Raw genomic sequence first — 19,103 nt, forward strand, 5'->3', positions numbered from 1 at the left:
GTGCTCGACAACTGAGCAACACGCCGACTCTAGAAAAAGGGGGCGAGTGTGTCACTCGATGTACACATTGCAAAAACACAGTGGAACACCTTGGTATCCCAGATGCAGATTAGACATGGTATGTTTATTACCCCGTGTGCCACAGACAAAACCAGAGCCGAGACCTCTATTCATCCGCCTGTCAGTGAAGACACAATAGGACAGTCACACTTTCTTTGACGCGCCTCTCTGGAATGTTAATCACCACAGAAAGCTATTATCTTCACATCCTCTCATCTCCTCCCTCCATTTGTCTTCCCCTCCTTTTAAAAACCTGACAAACCCAGTGCTCGTTACCAGAAAGTGCCATTGTTTCATCGAGCGCACATGTAGAGGGAGAGACAGACATGCGGCGGTGGAGATAAGGCAAGAGGCAGCAGAGAGGGGAGGTCTGTCTGACTGCTGACATAAATTGGTGATCATAAAAAGTGTCGTACCCAAAATTAATCAACGCAGAATAAATAAAGTGAAGCACCTCAGGGAAAGGTTTGTGTCTGCGCGCGAAAAAGAAGAGTGCGTTCTTCCTGAATACATAATGAAGATTTAATAATGGAAAGAAACGGGAAAAGCTTGACTTCTCCATTCATTCAGTGCTTCATTATCTAGATTCCGAGGTTTGTGTGAACATTTATTCAGCCTGGATTGTCTAAAGGGAACAGGTGTGTGTTTGCATAGCCAGCCCCCCCCCCCCCTCCCCCCCCAAATGTCTGCTGTGCCAACAGAAAGTGCCACTGACATCATGAATTTTATGCATCAGGCTGAATGTCAACACCGATGCATAATTCTTGTGGTAAAAAATGCTAAATGTCACCAAACACCAGACTCTGTTTCCACTGACGGAGGGCCGCGGATGACTGAAGGGTGTGCTCGCAGCGGGCAGTCGCCACGCCAGCCGTCACACTAGAACCGACATTCGACAATTGTACTGTGTGCAGTTGTGGCAGCAGTGGCAGAGTCAGCGACAGCAGTGACATGGGGCCAGCGAAGATAAATCAAAGAAAAGCAGAAGGCGAGGAAAGACTTTTCCTCCTTTTTCTAGTTCTTATGATTAGAGTTGCTGGAGAAATATAAAAAGGAGGAAGGGGTATATGAGGCCAGCTGATGATTTAAAGCACCAGGTGGCAAGACAGCAAAGGACAATCGTAAATCATCCGAGCATGGATTAAGCGTTCCTTTGGATAGAGTTCACCCTCTAATCAAAGTATGTTAAATGCAATATTAAACAAATTAGGTTGATGTATCCCAATCAAAAGGTTTATCGTTCAATAAAAGGAACGTGCGTTAAAGTGTCCTTGAGATGAGCACTGAACACTAAATTGCTCCCAGTGAAGATGACGCCTGATGCGTGTGTGTAATCAATATTATTTTACCACTGCTACATCATCTATAATACAGAAAGTTGTGCTTATAATCAGATCTAATGGGATGCCTAGCTCCAGGAAGATGGAGATAAATTACTTTTGATAATATAAGTATTAACTAAACTTAAAGTTTAACACTATATTGCAGAGATTATTGCATGTAATGATAACAATGGCTGCAGGAAGAAAAAAAAAACCCTCCTTGTGCTGTATTTTGTGAAGTGAAGTCAGGCTATGATGACAAATTCAGACAATTGAACATAAACCTTTATCATATTAGTTGCATACATTTATTTGTGTATGAGTATGTGCGTGGAATGTATGGCACACGTTGGGCAGTTGAATATCCCCTTCTAGGAACGAATAAAGTATCTATTGAAAAAAGCAGCACCACAAGAAATATGTATTTTGTAAAACAAATACATGAAAGGAGTTGTCATTCTTTCTTTTAATTATTGTAATTAACACTATCAGATCGTCATTTTCCTTAGTTTTTTTTTTTTTTAAAGAGAACAGTACACGACTTTAACACTAAAATAAACTTTGAAATGCCATATGACCAATAGGCTAAGGAATGTTGGACAATAGAATACGTAAGTGGGGAAAAACTGAAACGCTAGGGTAGGGGAGACAAGCCAGTGAACAAGTACCGTGTGTCAAAGGGATGTCTGCACACTGAGCCAATAAAAACTGCTTGAACCGGGTCGACTCTTCCTGGCATTTAAACAAGTGTTGGGTGATATATGATGTTGATCAAACAATACCTTAAAACAAACTCAGCACATAATAAAGCTGTCAGCCAACAACAACAGTCACCAAATCTTTTTCACCTACAGGAGTGAGCTGCAGAGAGAACACACACCTCAATAATGCATTATTGAATATGTATCAACTATTAGAAAACCTCAATCTTCCCAATGGCCATGAAATCATTGGGTACCATTAGAGATACTATGTCCTTTTGGGCACAAAAACAGCAAGTAAACCTAGCTGGAACTTGATATAAGTAGCTTTTGGCAATTTATTCATATCTTTTTATTGTCATGCATTCCTCAACATGATTTAAGAAAGAAATTCTTGCCTTTTTCCTATTTGCTGAAAATATTGAAGTTGAATTAGTAAGAAAATATTTGAATATTGTGAATGGGCCATTCAATGTGTTAATCAATGCCCTTACGAGAATCAAACTTGATGGCAAAAAAAAAAACAACAAAACACACACACCAAGGCAATGTGAGGACACTAAAAAGAGAGAATATAAAAGGAATGAGCAGCTAGCGATGCAGATATACTGCTTAAACTCTCCCTCAGAGGCAGGAGACCACCAGCTGAGCTTCTGAAATGAAAAACGACACTATTAATATGTATGTGGTGAGCCGGCAACCAAACATGCAATACAAAACAGACAAGGGAGTAAAAATCAAGTGAAGTAACAGTGCCCAGCAAACACAGCCAAGCACACACACACACAAACTAAAAAACAAGAGGTGACAGTAGTTATGTGAAAAAAATGTGATAGTATTCAGTGTTAATGTGCCAAGTTTGCACCTATGACCTTTAAGGTCTAAGAGGTGCGCAATGGGAGGCGGGGCAGCTCAGAGCCAATGGGAATGAAGGACAGAGACGGAGTGAATCAGAGAAAGGTAGAGGATAAGGACGGAAGGAAAACACGGGATTTTTTCATTTTCCTTCTCTCATTTCTTGTCTCCCTGCAGCTGTTCTTTCTCTCTGTCATCTCTCGATAACTTTATTGACACCCATCCCTCAAATCACCATGAACCGTTTGTGTGTCCGCTGCCCTTCCCTCCCTCCACCCCCCCCCCCCCCACCCACCTCCACCCCTACGCTCTTTTTATTCCTCTTTTTTTCTTCATCCACGCAAATGACTCAGTAAACCAGGTCAAGTGTTGCAGAATTTCCCCTGCAGCTCAACCTGCCTAATACAATAACGGCTCATTGCACCAAGACAAGTAATACGCTGCCTACTCACTGAAAGAGCGACTAGCACACATACAGACACACGCAAACACGTCAACCAACAACAGGCAATAAGGAAAACTCCCAAATTGCCACCGATATTTGTACATTTGTCAATAATATAGACAAACACTGATGTACAACACTGCCACTTGTCATTCAGAGCAAAATCTATCATTTTTGTTTCTTTTCTGCATGAAAATGAAAGACATACCAAAAAAAACAAACAAAGATAAACTGAACACCTATACCGAGTCTCTGGGTTTGCTGAGAATCTTGCAACATAGATTTATTGTTTATTGGTTTATTTAAACTTTAAAGAGCAAAACACGCAATCTAAAGACATCGTCTTAGGGCTTTTGGAAAATTGTAATGACAACTCAGTGACACTTCGTTTACTACCAAGAAAAATCTGCAAATCACTTAATATTTGAAATATAATGAGAAGTAATACGCTGGCTACTCACTAAAACAGTGACTAGCACACACACACACACACACAAGCAAACACGTCAAAAACAACAACAGGCAATAAAGAAAACTCCTAAATGGCCACCATATTTGTACATTTATCAATAATGTAGAGAAACACTGATGCACAACACTGCCAGTTCTCATTCAGAGCAATATTTGTCATTTTTTGTTTTTTTTCTGACTGGGTATGAAAATGAAAGCAGCAAACTTTTCCTAAAATTTGATGTTACAGCCACACTTTCCTGGAGCTGAAAACCTGCGCAGAGTCTCTGGGTTTACTGAGAAACTTGCAAAAAAGATCATTTATTTAAACTTTAAACGGCAAAACACGCAATCTAAAGGCATCGTCTTAGGACTTTTGGAAAATGATAATGACAACTCGATGACACTTCATTAACTACCAAGAAAAATCTGCAAATCATTTAATATTTTAAATATTATGGCAAGAGACTCGTGCATTAATAATGAACACTGAAAATCTAATAGCCTCACCAGTCTTCATTAAAAAAAAAAAAAAAGAAATTATGCACACACAGCATCGTCCTTTCGTTTCTACCTATCCAAACTAATGAAAAGCAATAGGGAGACAGAGATCCCTGAAGCATTAGAGTAAAAGTGGCATTAAGAGGAAGACAGCAGAATAAGGGGCCTCAAAACAAGATAAATGTCCAGAAAAAACCAAAGTCAACACACACACACACACACAAACATACACTTGCCCTTTAACACAGTCAAGCGCACAACATGACAAAACAGGTGCCCGGCAATTGTGTTTGCTCTGCAGGCAGGAGGGTTTGCAATATAGAAATGCTACAGCTCCATATATCAGGATGGGTGGACCAACGCAGGATAAACGACCCGTGTGCTGTATCTGGACAGTGGGTGTAATACACAAATAAATAACTGGGAACTGAAGCTGGATGATGACATGCAGACACTCAGAGTGAGCATGTAAAGAACGAGGACACACTTCTTTGTTATACGCTGAACTGAATCTAGCCACAACAGCAGTGGCTTACAAAGATAAAAAAAACTACAATTAATAATAATAATAATAATAATAATAAATACCTTCAAGTCCCTGGCCTTCAATCTATCAGATTTTTACTGTTTTTCCCAGTTGCCATTTTATCCAGCCTGGCCAGATAAAGCTACTGAGGCAGCAATTATCACAAGGTGCTAAAGATCACAGCCACGTTTATTACTGCCTCCATCATCTGTGTTTATTAACATTTCAGAAGTGAATAGAATCTCATTTCCTGTGCCAAAGGAAGACCTTTTGTCTGCTACAGACTTTTTGCTCAATGCTGACAGTCAAAGGACTGGAGCTGTGTAGGTGCAACAATGCTCAGCATCTCTCTAAAATCACTTTTTCTTTATTGCATTAAAACACTGAGGTGCACTTTATAGACTCAGGAACATTACTCGTGATACTAAGCATTAGCTAACATGTAGTAAAGTCCATGTCAGTAAAGACACTGTCCAAATACAAACAGAAGACATTTTGGTAACACAAACTTTTTTATATAAGGCTGACATGATGCTGTCATTAGCATGAATAAGGTGTCATTAAGGCTGTCATTAAGTGTTGTTCGCTAAATTATGACACCTTTGGAGCTATCTTGGCCTTTTTTAGGTTAAAAGGAGGAATCTAGTCGGGTTAGGGTATCTTTATCTTTTTTTGATGAGTTAGGGTAACGAATGACACTTAATGACAGCTTTCATGACACCTTATTCATGCTAATGACAGGTGTCATGTCATAATATTGACCGTCAGTGTCACTGGCCTGATCCTTTAAACGCATGCGCGTAGACTACGTCACTTACTTCACTCGCAATCTTTATGACAGAGCTCCTGGGACGTGATAAGGTATTTGAATGTAAACTGACCGAACAGACATTTGTTAAATATTTTAATAGTACACATTTAAAGGCACACCGCAGACTTTTTGACCGAAATAGTTCACCCATATGAGTTATTTTAAATGATTCCTCAGGCCAATATACAGCATTTGACAGTATCAATGCTCCGAGCGGGGGTTCCCTCTTGAAATACTGACCATGGAAGTTTGGAGAGACGGACCGTCTCTGACCAGGTCATGTGACCTGGAGAATGCCTGGAGAACGTATCACGGCAGTCACGTGACCACAGGCTCGGAATACGCTCATCGAGCTAAAGCTTTTGCTAGTATTTTTCCGCCTGTTCGACTCTTGGTCATGGCCGATGTATGCAAAAAGTTTAAAACTGCTTCTGAGGAGGCTAAAAAGATGCCGCCGAGACCCGGCTCCCTTCGCTGACCCACCTTCCGCCCGGTGCCGGTCACCGCCCCGCGCACACCGGGTTGCCCGATGCTACACCGACCCCCGCCGAAGACGGTGGCAAGGCCAGGGAGTAGGGGAGGAGTGCAACCAACGCGGTGAGAAGGGACGAGTGCCGGGCCACCGGCGGTGGGGATATGAGATGGGCGACGGTGGCTACTCTTCCAGCTGCACTGCACTTTGCACCCCAGCCCGACCGACCCAGCCCTTAGAGCCAATCCTTATCCCGATGTTACAGGTCAACTACTGTCTGCATACACAAACACAAGACAAAGGAGGTTGGCCCGACAGACTGTTTGTTGAGTTTTGCGACAGTGCTGCGGTGCTTGTGGCCACTAGGGGCGCTTGACGCCAAAGTTACAGGTCTAGCGCCCCTAGTGGCCAAAGGTTACAGTGTGCCTTTAAATATGTGACAAAAAAAGGCGATATGTACAAAAACAGATCAAAACACAATAAATCGGAATTCACTCAAAACATAAATTTTGAATTATTTTGAAATAGCAGGGTTTCAACCTTTTAAATAGTACACAAACTGCCGTAAAATGGGCCGAACGGATGTAGACGCGTTTCGTGATCAGGCCCGAGAAAGGAATGGGCACCGACAATGACGGCGTAATGCCAGCCTTATTTATAAAACTTCAAGTATTACCGAAATACGTCCGTCAGCTAACCAAGGACTCTCCTCGTAATTATTTATCTTAATTTCGATTCAGATAACTAACCATTTTAAGAGAAACAATCCTGTCTGTGATGATACAGAACTACAGAAGCAGAGCACACACACACATTAAACACAAAGATGAAGTAAAGCAGCAGCACCTGACAAATGTCACTATGACGAGATTAAAGCAACTGACATGATGCAGAGATTTATTTTTCCTCGGAGCAGAAATTAACAGGTTAAATGGATGCGTCCTTAAAATGCTGCTTCATTCCAAAGCTGCAGGACTACAAAGCTGCAGGACAGAGGGCCTAAAATTACTATAATCGTTTTACTCACCCAGCTTTTTTTTTTTTTTTTTTTTTTACACAAAGTCTGCATTTCAACAGAATCTCAAAGCTTCGCAGCAGCAGACAACACAATGGAAGCAGCACAGATCAGGATGAGGCAGGAAAAGTGATTACAAGGAGAAAGATGACAAGATAAGATGACAGACAGATGAATGGGGAGACACTGTGGGTATAGATGAAGAGCTGACACATGCACATGAGCACTCAAACACTGACGCGCTATTTTTGCAGGGCAGAAAAAGACTCGAAATGCACAAGACTGAGTTATTTTAACCCAACAGCCATCCTTTATATGAAATATTCTCAATATCATCAATGTAATCATCATCGTAATCGTTTTACATCATGCTACTTAATACAAATGACTGCAGGGACATCTCCACAGACTGTTAATGAAGGCTCACACTGACCACAAACCACCACATCAGTGGTCACATACTGTACAATGGAAGATTATATACAACAAGGACAGGTAACATTTATCACAGTAAGGGTCACCAAAATGTTATTGTATCTGATCCAAGGGCCACATTATCAACAGCATTTAAGGGAATGAGTGAAATGACCAATTTGAGCTTTTGGTGTTTTTTTTTTTTTTTTTTTTAAAGATGTTTTGCTCTTTTGTGTGTTTTTGTGTTTGTTTTTTGTGGTATTGGAGTTGCCGTGAATTTTAAAATGTTTCTTTTGGAGTCAGTTCTGTTGTGATTTTATGCATTATTTTCTTAGTTTTGCATGTGTTTATAGTTGGGGTTTTTTTTTGGTTTTGTTTTTTGTTCCAAAATAAACAAAGAAACAGAAAAGTTATTGATCTAAACCAGGGCGGTGGTGGCTTAACGGTTAAAGGAAGTGAGCTTAGGTTACGGGTTCGAATCCAAGCTGTGTCATCACTGTGGGATGTTGTCTGGTAAATTCAGTTGCTTTTTGTAATCTGTAGAACAAATGTCGGTTCAATTATTTCTAAAAAAAAAAAAAAATGACAGCTTATTAATATGAGTTATAGGTTATATCAATATCACCTTCTGATTCGACTGTGGGAGAATAAATATTCACTGCAACTAGAACATTAGTCGCACTCCTGCACTAAGAAAATACTTGTGGAAAAACTCCCACACAGAAAAACATACATTAGCATGCACACTCTCCATCATAAGGTGGGCACACGCAGCAGTTACACTCACAACCAATCCAACATTCACCACAGACTTGCACGTTCCCAGTTTAACATCTCTGGTCGCCAAGTCCAAACATTTGGAGACTAATTCCATCTTTATCTCCACACGCATCCGTCGTCTGAGCGTATACAGACGTGCGCGTGCCAGTGCGTGCGTGCACTTTGTAAGAGCTGTCTGTTGAGATGGTGAATTAAACAGTAAGTGCACTTGATCTGTGAAAACACTCCAGGGCAGATACACAATAACGAGACACAAATACACACCGGCGTGTAGACACAAGCTTACATACAGCATCAAAATCATTTCCGTCACAGCTTCTATTCTTAGGAGCAGCAGCAAACCATTCTTTCCCTGATATAAATCTCTTTTTATTCACACAAGCACATTTAGCTCAAAGCTACACTCCCTGGTGGTCATACTGCATTCACATAATACTGTTGTTTCCCCACATCCCCACCCGTCAGAGAAGGATTTGTTCCAGGTAAGTCGCAGCATGAAGACCTTTCAGGGCTTGGTTTGCACACCAACATGCATCCAGCTTTCATGGGCTCTGATGCTGATGCTAATAGTGTGTGTTTGTGCAGGTGTGTCGAGGTCAGCGGCACTCGGAGGACGTCCAAGCCTTTCTCTCCCGTCTCCTGCCCGCACTCTCCCTCATATTCAGGCTCGCACACATTGCAGAAGTACAAAGAAACTGATCAGTGAGAAGCTAAATCAACACAGCTGCAACAACCCAGCCTTCATTGGCCCTTCACTCAATCCATCTAAAACAGAGCTTCTCAAATGGGGGTACGCAATGGCAGTACAAGGGGTACTCGAGAGGGAGATAGTGGAAAATTAACAAATGAAAGAAAGCATTAAAAATATGGTGTTATTAGAACATGAACTGAACAGTCTTGGTCCCACTGGTGAGAGATGACGTGAAACAGAATTGGGGTCAGTTATAATTACCCATTTCCAATTACAACTCAATTCCAATTATATTTTTTATCCTCAGAACATCATTTACAATTACGTTCACAATTATTAAAGTTCAATTACAATTATTGAGCCTGAAATAAAAGACATAATAATAGTTCTGTTAGCATCCCTTATGATAACGGATCCTAAATCAGCTGTAAAATACACTAAAAACACATATCATCTAATTTATTTCCTATCAATTGATTACCTTGTTAGGTTTTAATATTTGTGATGTGGGTGTCTGAGCCTTTTTTTTATGTCAATATAGCTCGAGATTTTTTTTTTTTTTTTTTTTTTTTTAAATGGTAAAATGTTTGAAAGCTTGATATGAAACATATTTGAATAACTGTTAACTACATATGTGTATAACTGTACATAGAACTGTAACATGGTTTAGCGTTAAATTATAAATGACATTTTTCATGGCAAAGTCAATTACGATTGCAACAGAAACAAATTTTTTAAATTCCAATTACAGCATAATTGTAATTAATGATCAATTACTCGATTAGAATTATAATTGATCCCAATCCTGATGTGAAATGATAAAAAAAAAATATAGAAATGAATCCATTCAGGAGGCACTAAATACCATTTCATTCCATTTATTTACAAAATGAGATTCTTTAAAATGTGTGTCAACACTCATTTAGTCCATTATTATGCTCTATAGATGTTTCATTTCACAATATTACGAGCAAATTGCTGCAGTCGGACAAAGGGGATACCATACTTGGATTCAGAAATAAGAGAAAGGGTGTGTATGAGTCTAAAACGTTTGAGAACCACTGGAAAACAAAAATAAAAAAACGTCCCTTGATAACCTCTTGTTCTTTCTCTGCTCCATCGTAGAATATGTGGAATCTTGATCCGCTCGGCTGCTTTCGCTCCGAGACAAGACCTCAGATATCACCCCTTAAGCCCTCTTCTCACTCTATTACATCTCTTTGCCCTTCGTCCATACTAACTCACACTCTTCAACCCTCTCCGGCTGAATTCTTCCTTCCTTCCCTCGACTTGATTCTTTGCTTCCCTGTGAGACAACCATTCACCAAACAATGTAGTGTAACCCCCCTCCCACCACCACCACCACCACCCCACCCACCGTTACCTCCAGCTCTGTCAGCACGGGACAGGAAGAGTAAACGCCCAAGGGGCTTCCAGAGAAAACAGCAGCATTTACTTCCCCCCATGTCTCTCTTATCAGCTTGTCGGCCAGCCTGCACTAGTTGTTTTTTTCCCTTCAGTATTTTCTCAAGTGTGTGAGTATTTGTGTGTGTGTGTGTGTGTGTGTTAATGCAAACATTTGAACAACACTGAATGACCAGAAACCAGAAGATCGGATGTTATCATTTAGCGCATGGGGAGGAAGAATTACACCATTTTCAATTATTTGATTATTTCCCAATTCAGCATCCTGTGCACTGCCCTGACATGGCGCACTAACAATCTGTTGGCAAAGGTACATTTGCCAGTCAGGCACTATTATCGGCACCTTGTAACAATAGATATTACTTTAACAGTGGATTGAAAGCTACAGTTCTAATTCATGTTATTACATACTGTGCCGTGGCATTCAGAAAACACCTCGAGTATGAAGGTAATGCTGGTCCCTGAGCCAACAGTGCGTGAGAGATTGTTCAAAATAAATGAAAGAAAACCAAGCAGTATTATATGCTCAACAGTTATAGAACACACAGAAGGGCAAAGCACAGTCAACTCTGCTTGAGAAATAGTTTTAATAAACGCTGATTTGGACTTTATTTAAATAAAACAGAAGAAAGCAAAGCCAAATATTACTAAACTGGTTTGTAAAACACTGTAAAAGAAGGAATTGGAGACACCGCATTGATCTAATGTTAAGTATGAATGTCTGGACTTTGTACAGCGACTACAAGGTTAAAACACTGACTACCATTTATTAATCTGAAACTCCCTGTGGAGATTATAATAAATTTTAAGCAGCTCAACAAATATGAGGACATCCACCAAATGTATCTTTTGAATTCATAAACCCCACTGTCCTTTTTTTTTAGATTTCTTTTTAAAGGAAACAAAGCCCAGATGTGGTATAAAAAAATGATCTAAATCACTGCAGACGGAGGGAATGAACTTTCCAACTTTGGTTAGGTTTTTGTGAGGAGGAATTGCAAGTTTTTTTTTTTGAGTCGGTGAAATGGTTCTCTGCACATTAATTGGAGTTTCCTAATCTACTACAGGAGAAAACATGCATGCCTGTGGTTATTTTTATTTTTTTTACTAAGCATCTCATTATGAGTGTATATAACCGAGGTGGATAAATAAATGTGACATTAAATCAGCAAACTGCTTCATGTACGTTTGAAACATCGCTACAATACGTTACAGTGACTTAAGGCTTATTTTACAAGAACAATTGTCCTACCAAATAATGATGGAGCATGTGATATATTAAATAAAATCCAAAGAGACAAAACACTAATTCAGATAAATGACCCAAACAAAGTCCTTGATATCCTCTAGCTGCCAAAAAATATTACATAACCTACGACTAATAAACTAACAGAAGACAGGAGAAGCCAACAATCGTTCCATATCAAGTTTTACTTGATAAATAGTCTACATGTTTCAACTTACCTGGACTGAAACACTGAACACTAGGTTGTTGTTTTTAAAAAGTAGTTGGAATAATAACAGGAATTTCCAAAGTGAAAAAAATGAACCCTTGAAGATTTGTTTATTCATCAGCAACTAAAATGCAGGGCTTGGACTGAGTTCATGTAACTCAGCCAGAGAGATATTTCACTCCTCGAACAAAACAAGCTATTAAACATACTCTATGCAGTGGAAGGACAGAGTGCAGGGACTCAAATGCAATATGCTGGAGTACACAAGCCAATTGTATAGAAAATCCTCTGCTAACCAAAAGACGTGACACACACCAGAGATTTAATTAGTCTCTGCAAGCAAAAGGGAGACCGCTTCTTTATGGATAGTAAAATTATGCAGAATACTACTCTCATAATTGAGGTCAGAGTAGGACACTTGCTTTAATTCCGATGATGACCCTGGGCGTCACATCCATCACTCAGACACAACAGACCTGGGCATTCATCATTCACTAAAGCGTTTATCAGTCCGGTATAGGATGCAGAGGGTCGAACGCTAAACGAGGAGCATTGTATTAACAGTAATCAGCAGAGAGAGTCCACATTGTGTCTGCATGTTAATCCACAAAGAAGTCGTTTAATTAACACGACGGCAGTAGCAGCTAAAGCTGGAAGTTAAATATGCAGTGATGCACAAACATGCATGTGTCCATGCATGTGTGTACGCACACACACACAAACACACAAATAAACACACAAACAAACAAATCTGACATGGCTACATAAACAGCTCCACACACAAGCATCCTGTGGAAATTGGATCTGTCTGAACTCTGCAAAGCATCAGCGGGTGCCTAACTGCATGGACAGACTCCTTTAGCACACACTGTATGACTGAGGAACACACTCCCTGTCCAATGCACGCCCACGTGCATACACACAAATTGGTATAAATAGGGCCACTACCAGCTAGCCGGACTGCCCGAGGGTACCACACCATGTCTCATCATTGTAAGCTAATGTCGAACGCAGAGGTAGCGCTCGGCAGAGCTGCTGTCACTTTGGCTTCAAATCCAGATTATTTTCCTGCAGCCCAAATTAGGCAGGCTTTCTCCTTGGGGGTCACTGCTTTCACACGCACACACCTTTTACCTGCAACAATGGCAGGCTGCGGCTTAAAAGGCTTTCCACTGTGCTTGACTTTTTTACATTTAGCTTGAAAAACCAAAAAAAGGAGGCTGAGTGGGTTTGTATGCGAGTGTGTCTCTGTGTCTAAGTGCTCTCCATCTCACCAGCCTCGAATCCAAAGCAATTAGAGAGGCCAGATGGTGGGTTGGACTCACAGTAAATAGCTGTGCATCGACTGAAGAAGCCTGCAACAAAAAAGTCCTGTGACAAGGAGCCAGGATGACACATAGATACATGCTGACATCAAAGCACCAGGCAAACATTAAGTACATGCTGGTATATGCACCATAAACCAACTGTCAACATTAGAACATTAAGAGAGAAAAGGTATTGTATCATAAACTGGCATGAGATAGGATTTTTTTTTTTTTTGGTATGTAAACCAAATGGAACAGGTGTGAAGGCACGCATGGGCACACTCATGCATGCACTCCACGTCAGAAACATCTACACACGAAACTACCTATGCACGCGGACAAACCTTTGCTTGCCCTCCTGTTAAAATATGACCAAACCAGTTTTGGTTTAGTCAGAGTTCAAACAATGCAGCCTTTGAGAGTCTCTCCATTCAATGAGTTTCAGCTTGGCCTGCTCACTCACTGCCGACAACAAAAAGTGCCTCCAACCAGGAAACCACTGAACTTACAGCAACACATTCGTCACCTTTTTTCTTTAGCATCAGCCATTGCGTGAAGAACTTTCTATTCTAGCACACAAATGATCAAATAGAAGTGTCCGTATTATTACTTCTTAATAGCTGCATGCTTAGGTGATTAAATTGGATGAAAAATAACTCTACAATAATTCCAACAAAACGGTTTCCAAGGCAGCAAGCTTACTTTGTCCAACCAGAACACGTATGGAATACAGAAACACACTGAGGGGGTGGAAAACAAGTGCAAAACAATCGCTTTTCTACTCACTTTTCCCAAAGCTTAATATACCTTTGTAAACACAGAGGTGTAAAGAGTAATCATATATCCTACTCAAGCAGAAGTATTGTTAGTTGATGGAAATTGTACTCAAGTACAAGTAAGTCATACAAAAAAATACTCAAGCACAAGTAAAAAGTAGCTCAAATAAATAATACTCAAAGTAAAAGTTAATAGTTACTTTCACCCCACACGTTTATCTTTGGTAATAAATCTTGCCACGGTTCCCTTGCATACAGTAAACATCTCATGTATGAACTTAAAAAATACGAGATCTCGCACAATTGGAACTAAATTTATTTTCCACAAAGGCATCTGTATAAAATTAAAGGTTTGTAAAAATCCGCAATTCTTTTTAAAATAAATGAACACCAATCAATTAAATTAAAAACTTTATGAACACTAAAACTGTGCTATGCTAAATGTGCCATGTCAGTATTATTTGATTGTTGTGGTTATTTCTTTTTTTTTTGTAGTTTCACAATGTCTGTTTATCATTTCAAAACTAAAAATATATAATTTACTCAGTAATGGTTGGGTGTAGAAATGTTACAAATTACTTTACTACTTAGAACTTACTGAAGTAGCACTTTGAGATTGCTAAATGTAAAGGGCTTTACAAATAGGGATTTTTCACTACCGATATGACACAGATATTGCAGCCTTGCGCATCGGCCGATACCGATATTGATCCGATACGATATCAGCACGAATCATACTGTACATACTTTTATTAATTTTTTTGTAGTGTGGAATGTTAGAAAAGGCTTGATCAAGTGATGTTACTCAAACAGAGAACAATGGTCAGCAACAGTAGGTTACTTTGTTGGAGTGTGAACCACAGTGAACAAAGTTATTATTATTATAATCATTATTATGAAATACAAGTAAAATTACTGATTTAGAAACACTATAAAAAGTACAAGTACTCTTAAAAGCGACTTAATTACAGTAACGCTTGTACTTGTAATACGTTACTTTCACCTCTGGTGAACACAAACATTCACACAACGGATTTATCAAAAATGAAATGAGACAAACAAAGCAATCCAGGAAATGAGAAAAGGAAGAAAAATGACACACTGGGGTGAGTCTGGAGTCCGAGGCAACGATGGCAAGAGCCGAGAGGCCACTTTATAACCTGATTGATGAATCCATAAATGTAATCAGTGGGAATCAATGATGAGCACATCTATTCACCGTGGCTCCGCTGTCACCCAGCAAACCAGTAAAAGTGAGAAAAACAAACAGCAACACAGGGGTATTTCAAAAACCATAAGATCTTTAATAGCAACCAAATACCAAAAATATAGAAAGACATGACAAATATGTGACGATCCAAATTCTATTTTTTTTTTTTCTTTACAAACCCCAAAAACAAACAAAGATTAAAAAAAAAAGTTAAAACTTTTACACATACGTCAATAACAAAAAGCACAATTTGGGGTCAGACTGTTTTGTCTCATGTATACAGATCACTTGTATCGCAGAAGCACATTTGCCAGTTTTTGGCAGCAATCACAGCGCAGCAGTCAAGAATAAAGCACTCGGAAACATAAATTATAAAGCACTGCAAAATAACCAGAAAGGGAATAAAACTGTTACAGATGAAAATAAATCCTTCATGCTTGCTGTCACAGAGTAATACACAAACGTGACACCATAAATTAGTAATCATTTTCTCTGCTACATATTTATATATTTATACTATGTACACAGGAAGGGCTTTGTTTTTTTCTCTTTGCAAGTGAAATGGGAGATGTTAAGGCTTTGAATACATATCACGACTGAAGCCGGAGGAATCTAATCACGCATTATACAGCTTTTTTCGAAAGGGATATAAAAAAAAAAAATCATATATCTTTTGACTGTGCAATCTTTGTGCTTGAGCCAGGCTGTGATCGCAGATTTTCTAAAAGCATTTTTATTTTTTGACCAGCTGTGCTTGGGTGCCGAGGTCAGTGGCGATGACGCGTGGAGGCGGTTGCAGGAGCAAAGGTGGTTGAAGTTAAAATTTCTGAGAAAGAGTACGAAGCGGCGATAATTCTGCGAGCATTGAAAGGGTGGTGTACTTTTACAAAAAGCCACATTCAACAAAATACAGGATGGACAAAGACTTTCCAAAACATCTAGATCCTAAAAAAAAAGGGAGTGAAGTTCGAGTCCCTGAAAGAATGCTCGTTTCTGCTCCACATGGTCACTGAGTCGTGGACAGGTCTGACCCATGTGGGGCCTGAGAGCAGCAGAGCAGAAAGGCAGTGCTTTCACACCAACAGGACACAGTACAGGTTCTGACAAAGCCACCAAACAAGAAGAGGGGAACGACGAGAATTTTCTTTTTGGTGTGCGTTTGCACGTGTGTGTGTGTGTGTGCGTACGTGAACCTTCACACGCACTTTTTGTGTGGGCTTGTGTCAAGAGACTGCAGAGCTGTCAGGTGTGAGGCGTCTTCTGCACAGTTTGGCTGTGGGAGTGAGCATAATGAGAGAGTGAGTGACAGGTTGTGTGTGTGTGTGTGTGTGTGTGTGTGTGTGTGGGGGCGAATGCATCTCAGCATACTGTACATCTACAGCATATGTGTGCAGGCGGCTGCTTCTTCTTCTTGACAATATACAATCATGTTCTCAGTCGCATCGCTTCTCCATAGCGAGCACAAGTGACCAAGGTTAGAAAGAAGAGAAGTCTGTACGCATCATGAAGTCACATACTGACACACGGCAAAGACAGACAGAGGTGAGTCATACGTGAGAGTATTTGGTTATGGTTCATCAGATAATTTGAGTATTGTGTGTAGTTATGATTTTTTTTCTTAAAAATCTGCCAAAAAATTCAACTATCCTCACAAAAAAAAGTGTGCCTATGTGAAAATTTGATTTAAAAAATAAAAATCATAAAAGCCCCCCCCCCCCTCACAGTTTATACACACCCAACAGCTGGAGCCAGTTCAGAGTGTGGCAACATCCTGACTACTGAGGCATTTCATGAAAATGACATTCTGAATGCATTCAAGTCATTTAAACTCTAAGCTTAATTGACCCAGACACCTCATCTTAGATAACACTCCATTAAGCTGATATTTACATTTCATAAATATCCTTTTTCTTTTTTTTTCACAAGAAAAATAAAAGCTGTTCACGTTTATAGTACACAGATACCTCACACCAAACTGTACATATACGATTTGTCCCTTGTCCATATTTTCTTTTAGTCGCTCCAACATCAAACACACCCATGTTACGGTTGTGTAGCGGTGAAAGGCTTAAGTGCAAAAATAGCTGCTAATACATCTTCATATTGAGTCGTTGTGACAAATCAGCTGTTGGTGACTTTGTTTTACCCCAGGACGACAGGCGCTGCATTTATGTATACACTAAGGTTATTAGATGATAATTCTATTGAACATGCTGGCTCATGCCAGATGCTGCTTAAACGACGAGCGTCGTCTCCATTTGTCGTCTCCCGTCTCTCTCTGAAGGTTAACACCTCTGACAAGAGCTTGTGATGGCACAAGAGCTCAATTCTCCTGCTTAAGGTTAAAACGATTTACCTTAAGAAACAAAAGAAAGTCACTTTTCGCTCTTGGCAATGGGTCAGATTTTGTTTGACCTGATATCCCGCAGCGTATGACAACCCACTTCTCAGCCAGGGCCTTACGGGAGGTGGCTACAGTCATCGAGATCCACTCACAGAATTCCCGGTGGGTCAAAGGGGAGTTGAACGGGAGGTCAAGGGGGGAAAAATAAGCATGACCAAAGATGCTTTTGTCGGGCTTCTTACCACGATTGTCCATTACAGTCACCCAGTGCCGAAGCAGATACAGTGACTCATGCAAATGTCATGGCTTTAGCCTGAAGATAGCAACGTACAGTCGTGGCGCAGTTAGCATTTGCCTGAAGGGGCCTCCGGTGGACTGTTAAACTGCTAAAATTACAGTCAGGAAACAATCAACTGTGACTCTACACCATAAAAGAGCCATTTCACTAGAACTGGCCTGTTACTCAATACCATCCCCATAGTGTTGTAGTGGAAGTTGGCTTTTAAATCTGCTCAATCAATCAACTTCTTTGAACCACATCCGCTAATCGGAAAAAATATGATATGATTAAAAACATTGAAACATTCTGATGAACAACCATGATACTCTGAGGGCGAGGTTGGTGTCCATCAAGCCATTTACTAATGCACGTGTGGAGGCGGGGATACTTGTGAAATTGGTCCCTCTATGAGGATTAGTCCATCTGGTGTGGGGTCGAGTATGTTGGATGTTTGACACATCCAAGGAGTAATGTACTCCCCTTCTCTTCCTAGCACTGACCTCGACACAGCCCTAGTTGAATCATAACCTCCCCATCATAAACAACAGAGAATAGGGTGAAGAGATAGATAGAGAGAGATGGAGAAAGAGAGGGATGATAGAGGAATTGAGATGGGTGGGCTGAAAAGGAAGCACCACGTCATAAACGATAAGTGGTAGCAATCTGTTGGTCCCGGCTAAGCGAGCGACTTCACGGCTCATTACCAATCAAGCTCTTCTTGTCAGGAGTGCTCTGAGGTGCCAGGGGCTAGAGGCGAAAAAAAGTAAGAGACCTACATCCCTCTGAACCTCCGGCCTCCTGTATTCCCCCTTTTTATCTTTTGACCCTGTCAGAACGGCTACACCTAATCCCCCCGTCTCTTGTTTACCTCCCCTTACCTTCAGGCATCGTACCAAAGTTTGTATGCCAATACCTTAGCTTCAACTGTCTGCAAAGTTGTTGTGTTTGATTCACCCACAATTGTTTTTCTGCAACATGGAACAATCTCTGCCTCTTTGAACTTTGCTGGGCTCAACTTTATCAGGAATGCTTTCATTGTTTTTAGTTGAAAATGAAAAGTATAGAGGGAGAGAGAGCAAAGTGGAGACGTCACCAGCAGATATGACAGCATTGTTTACTAGTTACCGATGGCTATGGTGTGTACTTCCAAATTGTTTCTCAACTGTCACAACTTCCCACCAGATGTCACAGAACCAAAACAAAAAGGTTTTCCACAAAACAACAGGGAATCACAGGCAAGTGTTTGACAACCTGTTCTTCTTCT

At 40.3% G+C, this 19,103-nt stretch overlaps 1 protein-coding gene across 2 annotated transcripts in view; it reads right to left on the reverse strand.

Moving 5' to 3' along the window:
* Nucleotides 1-19,103, reverse strand: part of LOC114477662 (nectin-2) — a 115,958-nt gene that overhangs the window by 28,573 nt on the left and 68,282 nt on the right. The gene's annotated exons all lie outside the window — the stretch shown is intronic.

Source organism: Gouania willdenowi, chromosome 16 (assembly GCF_900634775.1).
Source record: "Gouania willdenowi chromosome 16, fGouWil2.1, whole genome shotgun sequence".
Taxonomy (NCBI): Eukaryota; Metazoa; Chordata; class Actinopteri; order Blenniiformes; family Gobiesocidae; genus Gouania; species Gouania willdenowi.